This window comes from Lithobates pipiens, unplaced genomic scaffold, assembly GCF_037356315.1.
Source record: "Lithobates pipiens isolate NorthernLeopardFrog02 unplaced genomic scaffold, aLitPip1_a1.2 Scaffold_28, whole genome shotgun sequence".
Classification (NCBI taxonomy): Eukaryota; Metazoa; Chordata; class Amphibia; order Anura; family Ranidae; genus Lithobates; species Lithobates pipiens.
In genome coordinates, this window is record NW_027507789.1 from 79,701,208 (window position 1) to 79,713,676 (window position 12,469).

The window sequence follows — 12,469 nt, forward strand, 5'->3', positions numbered from 1 at the left end:
GGCTAGTATTTTTAAAATGTGTTTCTTGTATAAAGGCCACATCAGTACAGGAAGTCTTCAGTTCTCACAGGAGGATCCACCGTTTTTCAGGGGAGTTCAGTCCCTTAACGTTTAGAGAGGTGACCTTGACTGAGTCTGCCATCGCTCCTCTGGGAGGGGGAGGGGGACGTCAGAGAAAAGCAAAGAATGTTGAACCAAGGTAGGTATTGGGTAGGTAATGGATGGCGGGAACTAAGGGGGAGAAAGGAAGGGCAAATGGAAGGAAAGGTAAGGGGAAAAAGAGGCCGGGCACCTCAACCCCAGGGGGAGAGGGAAATTAAGGGTTGTCCGCACTCAACAGTACAGGAAGGGTTTACTAAAACAGCACAATTATGCTATAGCGCTTACCAGATGTACACTGGGTTCAAAGCGCCGCCCTACTTGGGTTGGTGGGTAGACAGGTCGGAGAGGGAGCCCACGGATCCTAGTCCCCCCAGTCCCGGCAGTGGTAAATGTCACGTCTGATATAGGTATGCAAATAAAAGACAATCAGTAACATCATAGAACCAAAAAACAATAGTATAATCAAAACAGAGGTAGAGCATATAACTGTCAGCACTGAGGGGTCTCCTCGGCTTGCCCTAAACTTAGGCATGCACGAGGGAGCCCGTCACAACAGAAAAGGCATCACAGAATGGGATCCACCACCCCCCATCCCATACCCCAAAAGTACATGCAGTCCCCGAACAAATGCATTTCTCCCTTTGGCAGATTGTCCTCTCTTTACCCGCTCTCCCCTGTCCATGCCCCGGGGGAAAAGGGGGAGGGAAGGGGGAAATGGGGGGGAGGGGGGAAAGGGTGAGGGAAAGAGGGGAGGGAAGGGGGGCAGCAAGGGAGAGGGGACAAACATGCGGAAATGTCAAGTCCTTTAGCGCACTCCCACCAGCAACCACCCGGACCCCATACATTTCAACTCCTCCCCTCCATGGTCACCACATCAAGATGAAAGGGAGCAGCCCTGGTCGGTGCATGGAAAATCCGGCAGGCAAGTGGCTGGGGCCACCATCCCTCCATCCAATGGGAGACTTCACCCGAGCAGCAGTCCTGGGGCCCCCCAATTAGTGTCTCTCCTGCATCGCCATCGGGGGCTGTGTAGAGCATCCGGAGGGAGGATGGGACCGCCCAAACAGTAAGGGGTAAATCCTCCAGGGGGGTCCAGAGTCAAACTGGAGGGAAGCAGTGTCTTGTATCAATAGGCTCAATAAATAAGTCATCCAGGGTGTCCCCGTAAGCTGCATAAGGCAATGTTGGCAAAGAGTAGGTGGGGGCCAGAGGGGAAGGGGACGAGGGGCGCAACCAGGGGGAGGGGACAAATATGCGGGAATGTCAAGCCCTTCCAGTACAGTGCACTAGGTATCACTCAGACCCCCCAAAGCGCAACTCCCCCCTCTAAGATCAAGACTCCAGAAGGGAAGATGAGCCGCCCTGGTCTGTACATGTAAGAACCTGCTGCCAAGGGGTTGGGACCATCATCCCTTCCTCCAATGGGAGATGCCACCGGCATGACAGCCTGTGTCCTGTCAAGTGGTGCCCCTCCGACAATGTCGTCGGGGTATATGTGGAGCATCCAGGTTGATGCAGGGACCACCCAAACAGTGAGGGATAAAGCCTCCAAGGGGGACCGGTGTCAGACATGAGGGTAGCGGTGTCTACAAGTACAAGTTGGTTAATTGGACAAGTCATCCAGTGTGTTCCTGTGAGCAGCGGAAGGCAAGGTCGTTAAGGATTATGAATGGGCAGGGGCCAGGGAGTGCATAAAATTGCCACCAGATGACCGGGGCAGAGAGGGCAAGGGGATGAAAGTCAGATCTGGTAGGTGGGGTGGTGAGGAGCGTCCCTCATATTACTCACGTTGGCCATCCCTTGAAGCTGAGCGCTCTGCATACCCAGGACTTTCTTCTGTATAATCTAGCCTATCTGTATACATTAGCCTGTCTTTTGTACACATTAGCCTCTCTGTATAATCTAGCCGGTCCTCTGTACACACTAGTCCATCTGTATACACTAATGTATACAGATAGGCTAGATTATACAGAAGAAAGTCCTGGGTATGCAGAGATGGAGGCTAGGGTATACAGAGAGAGAGGCTAGAGTATGCATACTTGCTAGTGTATACAGACGGACTAGTGTATACAGAAGACCGGCTAGTTTATATAGAGAGGCTAATGTGTGCAAAAGAAAGGCTAGTGTATACAAATAGGCTAGATTATAGAGAAGAACATCTTGGGTATGCAGAGATGGAGGCTAGGGTATACAGAGAGAGAGGCTGGGTTACACAGAGAGGCCCGTGTATGCAGACTTGCTAGTGTATACAGACGGACTAGTGTATACAGAGAGGCTTGGGTATACAGAGAGCTAATCTATAAAGAGAAGCTAGTGTATACAAAAGACATCCAAGGGTATACAGAGAGGCTCGTGTATACAGAAGACCGACTAGTTTATACAGAGAGGCTAATGTGTACAAAACACAGGCTAGTGTATATAGATAGGCAAGATTATACAGAAGAACGTCCTGGGTATGCAGAGATGGAGGCTAGGGTATACAGAGAGAGAGGCTAGAGTATGCATACTTGCTAGTGTATACAGACGGAGTAGTGTATACAGAACACTGGCTAGTTTATACAGAGAGTCTAATGTGTACAAAAGACAGGCTAGTGTATAAAAATAGGCTAGATTATAGAGAAGGACGTCCTGGGTATGCAGAGATGGAGGCTAGGGTATACAGAGAGAGAGGCTGGGTTACACAGACAGGATAGTGTATGCAGACTTGCTAGTGTATACAGACGGACTTGTGATACAGAGAGGCTTGGGTATACAGAGAGCTAATGTATAAAGAGAAGCTAGTGTATACAAAAGACAACCAATGGTATACAGAGAGGCTCGTGTATGCAGAAGACCGGCAAGTTTATACAGAGAGGCTAATGTGTACAAAAGACAGGCTAGTGTATACAAATAGGCTAGATTATACAGAAGAACGTCCTGGGTATGCATAGATGGAGGCTAGGGTATACAGAGAGAGAGGCTGGGTTACACAGAGAGGCTAGTGTATGCAGACTTGCTAGTGTATACAGACGGACTAGTGTATACAGAGAGGCTTGGGTATACAGAGAGCTAATGTATAAAGAGAAGCTAGTGTATACAAAAGACAACCAAGGGTATACAGAGAGGCTCGTGTATGCAGAAGACCAGCAAGTTTATACAGAGAGGCTAATGTGTACAAAAGACAGGCTAGTGTATACAGATAAAAGACAGGCTAGTGTATACAGATAAAAGACAGGCTAGTGTATACAGATAGGCTAGATTATACAGAAGAACGTCCTGTGTATGCACAGATGGAGGCTAGGGTTTACAGAGAGAGAGGCTGGGTTACACAGAGAGGCAGGAGTATGCAGACTTGCTAGTGTATACAGACGGACTAGTGTATACAGAAGACTGGCTAGTTTATACAGAGAGGCTAATGTGTACAAAAGACAGGCTAGTGTATACAGATAGGCTAGATTATACAGAAGAACGTCCTGGGTATGCAGAGATGGAGGCTAGGGTATACAGAGAGAGAGGCTGGGTTACACAGAGAGGCAGGAGTATGCTGACTTGCTAGTGTATACAGACGGACTAGTGTATACAGTAGACCAGCTAGTTTATACAGAGAGGCTAATGTGTACAAAAGACAGTCTAGTGTATACAGATAGACTAGATTATACAGAAGAACGTCCGGGTTATGCAGAGATGGAGGCTAGGGTATACAGAGAGAGAGGCTTGGTTACACAGACTTGCTAGTGTATACAGATGGACTTGTGTATACAGAGGACAGGCTAGTTTATACAGAGAGGCTAATGTGTACAAAAGACAGGCTAGTGTATAAAGATAGGCTAGATTATACAGAAGAACGTCCTGGGTATGCAGAGATGGAGGCTAGAGTATACAAAGAGAGAGGCTGGGATACACAGAGAGGCTAGTGTATGCACACTTGCTAGTGTATACAGACGGACTAGTGCATACAGAGAGGCTTGGTATACAGAGAGCTAATGTATAAAGAGATGCTAGTGTATACAAAAGACATCCAAGGGTATACAGAGAGGCTCGTTGATACAGAAGACCGGCTAGTTTATACAGAGAGGCTAATGTGTACAAAAGACAGGCTAGTGTATACAGATAGGCTAGATTATACAGAAAAACTTCCTGGGTATGCAGAGATGGAGGCTATGGTATACAGAGAGAGAGGCTGGGTTACAAAGAGAGGCTAGTGTATAAAGACTTTTTAGTGTATAAAGACAGACTCGTGATACAGAGAGGCTTAGGCATACAGAGAGCTAATGTATAAAGAGAAGCTATTGTATACAAAAGACAACCAAGTGTATACAGAGAGGCTCGTGTATGCAGAAGACCAGCAAGTTTATACAGAGAGGCTAATGTGTACAAAAGACAGGCTAGTGTATACAGATAGGCTAGATTATACAAAAGAACATCCTGGATATGTAGAGATGGAGGCTAAGGTATACAGAGAAAGAGGCTTGGTTACACAGACTTGCTAATGTATACAGTCGGACTAGTGTATACAGAGGACCGGCTAGTTTATACAGAGATTCTAATGTGTACAAAAGACAGGCTAGTGTATACAGATAGGCTAGATTATACAGAAGAGCGTCCTGGGTATGCAGAGATGGAGGCTAGGGTATACAGAGAGAGAGGCTAGAGTATGCATACTTGCTAGTGTATACAGACGGACTAGTGTATACAGAAGACCGGCTAGTTTATACAGAGAGTCTAACAAGTACAAAAAACAGGCTATTGTATACAGATAGGCTAGATTATACAGCAGAACGTCCTGGGTATGCACAGATGGAGGCTAGGGTATACAGAGAGAGAGGCTGGGTTACACAGAGAGGCAGGAGTATGCAGACTTGCTAGTGTATACAGACAAACTAGTGTATACAGAAGACCGGCCAGTTTATACAGAGAGGCTAATGTGTACAAAAGACAGTCTAGTGTATACAGATAGGGTAGATTATACAGAAGAATGTCCGGGTTATGCAGAGATGGAGGCTAGGGTATACAGAGAGAGAGGCTTGGTTACACAGACTTGCTAGTGTATACAGATGGACTTGTGTATACAGAGGACCGGCTAGTTTATACAGAGAGGCTAATGTGTACAAAGGACAGGCTAATGTATACAGATAGGCTAGATTATACAGAAGAACGTCCTGGGTATGCAGAGATGGAGGCTAGAGTATATAAAGATAGAGGCTGGGATATAAAGGGAGGCTAGTGTATGCAGACTTGCTAGTGTATACAGACGGACTAGTGTATACAGAGAGGCTTGGTATACAGAGAGCTAATGTATAAAGAGAAGCTAGTGTATAAAAAAGACAACCAAGGGTATACAGAGAGGCTCGTGTATACAGAAGGCCGGCTAGTTTATACAGAGAGGCTAATGTGTACAAAAGACAGGCTAGTGTATACAGATAGGCTAGATTATACACAAAATCTTCCCGGGTATGCAGAGATGGAGGATAGGTTATACAGAGAGAAAGACTGGGTTACACAGACTTGCTAATGTATACAGAAGGACTAGTGTATACGGAAGACCCGCTAGCTTATACAGAGAGGCTAACGTGTAAAAAAGACAGGCTATTGCATACAGATAGGCTAGATTATACAGAAGAACATCCTGGGTATGCAGAGATGGAGGCTAGACTATACAGAGAGAGAGGTCAGAGTATGCATCCTTGCTACTGTATACAGATGGACTAGTGTATACAGAGGACCGGCTAGTTTATACAGAGAGGCTAATGTTTACAAAAGACAGGCTAGTGTATACAGATAGGCTAGATTATACAGAAGAACGTCCTGGGTATGCAGAGATGGAGGCTAGGGTATAAAGAGAGAGAGGATAGAGTATGCATACTTGCTAGTATATACAGACAGACTAGTGTATACAGAAGACCTTTCTAGTTTATACAGAGAGGCTAATGTGTACAAAAGACAGGCTAGTTTATACAAATAGGTTAGATTATACAGAAGAACGTCCTGGGTATGCAGAGATGGAGGCTAGGGTATACAGAGAGAGAGGCTGGGTTACACAGAGAGGCTAGTGTATGCAGACTTGCTAGTGTATACAGACGGACTAGTGTATACAGAGAGGCTTGGGTATACAGAGAGCTAATGTATAAAGAGAAGCTAGTGTATACAAAAGACAACCAAGGGTATACAGAGAGGCTCGTGTATGCAGAAGACCGGCTAGTTTGTTGGCATTGACTTTTTTTTTTTGCCTTGTTTCCCAAGGGGACCATCTTTGCGTTTGTCAAGAGGGTTGAAAGTGCCTGAAGAGACTGCCTATGGACACATCACCCCGAAAGCACCCGATCTCGTTTGATGTTGGAGGCTAAGAAGAGTCGGGCCATGTTAGTACCTGGATGGGAGACCGCCTGGGAATACCAGCTGTCGTAGGCTTCTTTTTATGTTGTTGGCATTGACCTGTTTTTTTTCTCGCTTGTTTCCCAAGGTGACCATCTTGGTGTTTGTCAAGAGGGTTGAGAGGGCCTGAAGAGATTGCCTATGGCCATATCACTCTGAAAGCACTCAATCTTGTCTTATCTTAAAGGCTAAGAAGAGTCAGGCCTGGTTAGTACCTGGATGGGAGACCACCTAGGAATACCAGTTATTGTAGGCTTCTTTTTATGTTGTTGGCGTTGATTCGTTTTTTTTCTTCGCTTGTTTCCCAAGGTGACCATCTTGGCATTTGTCAAGAGGGTTGAGAGTGCCCAAAGAGATCGCTTACAGCAGCTTCACCCTGAAAGAGCCCTATCTCTTCTCATCTCCGAGGCTAAGAAGGGTCGGGCCTAGTTAGTACCTGGATGGGAGATGGCGTTGAAATACCAGGTGCCGTATTTTTCTTATTATGTTGTTGACATTGACCTGTTTGTTTTTTGCTTGTATCTCAAGGTGACTATCTTGGCATTTGTCAAGAGGGTTGTGAGTGCCCAAAGAGATTGCCTATGGGCACATAACCCTGAAAGCGCCCAATCTCCTCTGATCTCAGAGACTAAATAGGGTCGGGCCTTGTTACTACCAGGATGGGAGACCACCTGGGAATACTAGGTGCTGTAGACTTCTTCTTATGTTGTTGGCATTGACTTGTTTTTTTTGTTTGTTTCCCAAGGTGACCATCTTGGCGTTAGTCAAGAGGGTTGCGAGTGCCTGAAGAAATCTCCTACGGCTACATCACCCTGAAAGAGCCCAATCTCATCTGATCTCAGAAGCTAAGCAGGGTTGGGACAAGTTTAGTACCTGGATGGGAGACCGCCTGGGATTTCCAGATGCCGTAGGCTTCTTTTTATGTTGTTGGCATTGACCTATTTTTTTCCGCTTGTTCCCAAGGTGACAATCTTGGCGTTTGTCAAGAGAGTTGAGCGTGCCTGAAGATATTGGCTACGGCCACATCACCCTGAATCTGTTCCATCTCGTCTGATCTTGGAGGCTAAGCAGGGTCGGGCCTGGTTAATGCCTGGATGGGAGACCGCCTGGGAATACCAGGTGTCGTAGGCTTCTTTTTTTTTTTTCAAAGATAATTTTTTCTCCAAACAGGGGAAGGCGGTCCCCCGAGTACATAATGCAACAGAGAAATACAGAGCAAAAAGCAGCTGAACAATGCTTGATACAGGTATATTTACAACTGTGAGTCTGCCTTCCATCAATCATAATGATTCGAGGCACGGATAAAGTACTATACCAAGATCAAGAGTCACACAAACCCCAGGTCCCTCCGGCATAATCCATCCAGAGGGGGGTGTGGGGCCGTCATTCCCAATTTTCCACTTTTTCCAAAAGAGAGAGGGGGTGGACGGCGAGAGATAGGGGAAGAAGGCAGAAAAGAGAAGGTGTGAAAGATCAGGAAAGGAGAAGAGGGGATGAGACACGAGGGCAGCCACTGCCCAAGGGGCCAGGCAAGGAAAGCTCAGAGCACTAAGGCGATAGCAGGCGACATCCTTCCAGCAAGAATATAAAGGTATTCCAGATGTCCCAGATTTGTTTAAAACATTTTTGTTTACCTTGTGATGTGAAGATCAAGTCCTCCATTTTTTTAATGTCCTCTATTTTCCTAAGCCAGTGAGTAATGAAAGGGGGGGAACATTTTTTCCAATAGAGAGGGATGCAGGATTTCGCCGCATTTATCACATGCCGTAAAATTGATATTTTGTACTTCTTAATGGGAATCTGTGAATGGTGCAAGAGAAAGAATGCAGCCTTTTCCGGGATGGAGAAGTTTGTGAATTTTTGTGTTATGCATCGGATCTCTGTCCAGAAGTCCACCAAGCTGGGGCAGGACCAAAAAATGTGGAGCAACGTGCCCTCTTCTTCTCCACACCTCCAGCATATGTTCGAGGAAGAGGGGAAACATTTATGCAGCTTTGATGGTGTCAAATACCACCTGGTGAGAAGTTTAAAATTTGTCTCCTGTATCTTCGTGCACAGTGAGGTTTTGAGAGCCAAAGTGATAATGCGTTGTCTCTGTGCTGGGGAAAACGAGCAATTAAGGTCTTTTTCCCAGTTGGACAGACAGGTTAAGTGTGGGTGATCTGTTTGAGAGAGAATGTGGGCCAAAGGGCCTTCGCTCCTGCATAGAGTTTCAATCTCCGTCTGAGGGCGGATGAAAGTTTGAGGATTGGGAATGGAAAGGAGAAAATGATGTCATTGCGCCGCTCTCCAAAAAGGCAGTTGGAAAAGCCCTGTCGGATCTGTTAGGGTTGAGAAAGAAGGCCATTTTCCGTCAATGACGAATTTAGACGCATGGTCTAGGTTGGAATTTCTAAGTGGGTCCCCGGTTCAAAGTTTGGATGGCCGGGGGCGTGGCCAGGACAGCAATGGAGTAGGACGCTTGTGACCTGAGCTCCGCTCCTACCGTGATCTCCTGCAGTGATCCTGGGTGCCCACTGACTATTTTACCTGCAACTTTACTGGTGTAATACCGTTACTTTCCCGTGTATAACTTGGGACAATGTCTCCGATGAAGAAGCAGTCTGCAGCGGCGGCATCTCTTGAAAAATTCCGGCGGGACCACGAGGGCCAACATGGCGGACAGTCCCCTCTGACTGCAGAACCTGCTACCTCAGACACGGCGAAGGTGCTGGAGGCGATTTCTACCTGCCAGGCCACACTGACAACTAAGCTTGAGGAGGTCAAGGTGGACGTCTCACTTATCCGGCAGGACATGGCTAAACTGCATGACAGAGTGAAGGAAACTGAAACCCGGATCAGTCAGGCTGAAGATGTCCTGTTCCCTCTGCAGCATGCCCAGGAGGATGTGCAAAGACAACTCCAGCAGCTGGCCCAGAAACAGGATGACCTCGAGAATAGGGCCCGCAGATCTAACCTCCGATTCATCGGCCTACCGGAGGGCTCCGAGGGGGCTGACCCGGCGACATTTCTGGAATCTCTCCTGATCAAGGCCTATGGTAGGGAGGCGTTCTCTACCTCCTTTATTATCGAAAGGCCCCACAGAATGCCTGCCCGCCCGCCGCCGGAGGGGGCACCTCCCCGCACGTGCATTGCTAAGCTGCTAAACTACCGTGATAGGGATGCTATCCTTCGCCTTACCCGAGAAAAAGGCAACATCCCGTTTCAGAACGGACATATATCGGTGTTTCCCGACTTCTCCGCAGAAGTTCAAAAACGTTGTTCCCGATTCGTGGAAGTTAAGCGGCGCCTCAGGGCACATCACCTCAAATACGCTATGTTGTACCCGGCCAGACTCCGCGTTGTGGGGGAAGATAGGGCCCACTTTTTTGAAGATCCTGAGATGGCGGTATCCTGGTTGGACCAGAGAGACTCGGCTCGAAATCGGCCACCTCGGGACTAAAATCGTTGGAGGATTTGTGAGTACTCTATCTGCTCCCCCCTTTCTATTTGCCCGTGTGCAAGCAGATCGCTGTTGGACTGCCTATGCGTGGTTCACTAACCTCAGTCCCTGAATTGATACTTATGTTCCCCCTCTCTACCATGGATGGCCGTTATTCTTGTGGACTGAACATTTGCTGCTGCCTATGGCCACGCTCTGCGGGCATCCCCCTGGTTCATTACACAGTACCCCTTCCCCCTCCCTGTTAGTTTGGGGGGCCCGCTTGGCGGGCTTTATTGGGCCCTTTCCCTGGGTGGGTGGTGGGGTTGCGGGTCATCTGGACTTGCTGCATGGGACTGCAGAACTTTGACTTTCTCCTGATACATGCCCTTTACTGGACTGCTATGTCCCGCTGCTGAACTGGGCACCACACCAATGGGAGTGGGGTGGGAAATGGACGCATGGTCCGGCTCCGGCCTACAAGCCGGGTTATGACGAGAGAGGATTTGGTCTTGTCACTGGGTCCATATATGGCAAAGTCCACCCCCGTGGCTTATTGTTACTGATATTGCCTAGTGTTATATGGTTTGTTTTGGGAAGGGAGCTCCAGCCAAGTTGGGGTGGCTGAGAGCAGGGAGGGTGGGGATGGGTTGTAGTTGTTATGTTACGGTATGTTATGTTCTATGCTTAGTTTATGGCACAAGCTTTATTTGGTTATGGAACAGACAAATGTCTCTTTTTTATGTCTACTCTGATGAATATGGGGATGGATACTGTTTTGTCAGGTGGTGTGGGTAATATTTTTCTCCTTGTGATATTGGCTGAGACCATGCCATGGGTACCCTTAAGTTACTGACGTGGAATGTCAGGGGAATTCGGGATAAAATTAAGAGGGTGGCTGTGTTTGGGTGTCTTAAAACTTATAGAGCGCATATCACAGTTCTGGTGGAGACGCATGTAACTGGGAGATTGCAAATAGCTTTGCGTTGCCCGTGGATTGGCTGGGCCTACCACGCCACCCATACGTCCAATTATCGTGGGGTGTCTGTATTGATATCTAAGATGGCACAGTTTTCCTTGGTTTCTTTACAGACAGACCCACAGGGCAGATATATATTTATACACTGCTTATTGCACGGCGAACAGTACATTATACTCGCCTATTACGTACCCCCGCCCTACGATCATAGACTAATTACAGAGGGATTATTTTTTATGGCTCAACACCCTAATGTCCCAGCGATTTGGCTGGGAGATTTTAATATGGTTTTGAATCCAGGGGTGGATAGAATGAGCTCTACTCGAGGGGACCATCCACAGGGGGACACTGGCCTAGGTCGCACGTTTCAGGAATTCTCTCTTACAGATCTATGGCGATTTCAATATCAGGCTAAACGTGTTTACTCCTGTTTCTCTGCAACTCACTCCACCATGTCACGCATTGATTATATTGCTGTGTCCGCCCAGTTGTTACCCAGGCTAGTAGACACAGGCTATTATGCTAGATCATTGTCAGACCACGCCCCTTGCTGGGCAATTTTTTCCTTGACCCGGCCTACTGGACCGAAACCATGGCGGCTTCACCCCTTCTGGTTAACCGCCTTGAGTGACAGTGAAGACTTAGGGGATAAATGGCGTTTTTTCTTTACTACTAATCAGGGAACGGCTCCGGTTGATTGTACCTGGGAGGCTTTTAAACTGCACGTACGCTCCACTTTAACACACCGGATTAACCGGTTGAAGCGTACCTCCAAGACTTTGCTGTCTAATGCCCTACGGGAGCTGGACTCGGTGACCACTGACTTCACCACTGACCCCACACCTGCTAAGGCCCAGATATTAAGACACCACACAAGGATAGTAGATCACCTCCACACTGAACAGGCTAAGCAAAAGTTGTTTTTTGTTAAGCAACGGGTGTTTGAACAGGGAGAGAGGGCGGGAAAGTTGTTGGCCTACTTGGCGCATCGGGACTCCAAGCCCCCGGTGGTGGTTTCGTTGACTGACAATGGGGGTGCGGAGGTGACTGATCCGCCAACAGTGGCCACCATGTTTCGTGCTTACTATGCTGCCCTCTATGAGTCGCAGGTACATAGGCCGAGGACTGAGACGGGGGCATACCTCCGAGATGTCTCTCTTCCCCACCTGTCCGAGGCTCAGGTTGAGTCTCTTGAGGCCCCGATATCGGCAGATGAGATTAGGCTAGCGGTGGCATCCCTTGCAGCAGCTAAGGCCCCTGGACTGGATGGTATTCCTCTGGATTTCTATGCCCACTACTCTGAGATACTAGTGCCAGAATTGTTGAGATTATATACACACATATTTGAATCCGAGTCCCTATCTGATACTCTAAGGCAGGCAGTTATTATAGTGATACCCAAGCCAGGAAAGGATCCCCACTCCCCGGATTCCTACCGCCCCATCTCACTGCTCCAAGAAGATATTAAAATTTTGGCTAAAGTACTTGCCACCCGTTTGAGTGGCATCATCCTATCACTTATTCACCCTGATCAAACGGGATTTATGCCCGTGAAAAACACGGCCATTAATATCCGTCGGTTATATATGAATATCCAGGCTGAGCATGACAGAGTG

At 47.6% G+C, this 12,469-nt stretch overlaps 2 pseudogenes; both read left to right on the plus strand.

The window, feature by feature from the left end:
• The first annotated feature begins 7,247 nt into the window (after positions 1-7,247).
• On the plus strand, positions 7,248-7,367 carry LOC143936791 (5S ribosomal RNA; annotated as a pseudogene).
• Positions 7,368-7,465: 98 nt separating this feature from the next.
• LOC143936919 (5S ribosomal RNA) lies at positions 7,466-7,584 on the plus strand (annotated as a pseudogene).
• The last annotated feature ends 4,885 nt before the right edge of the window (positions 7,585-12,469 follow it).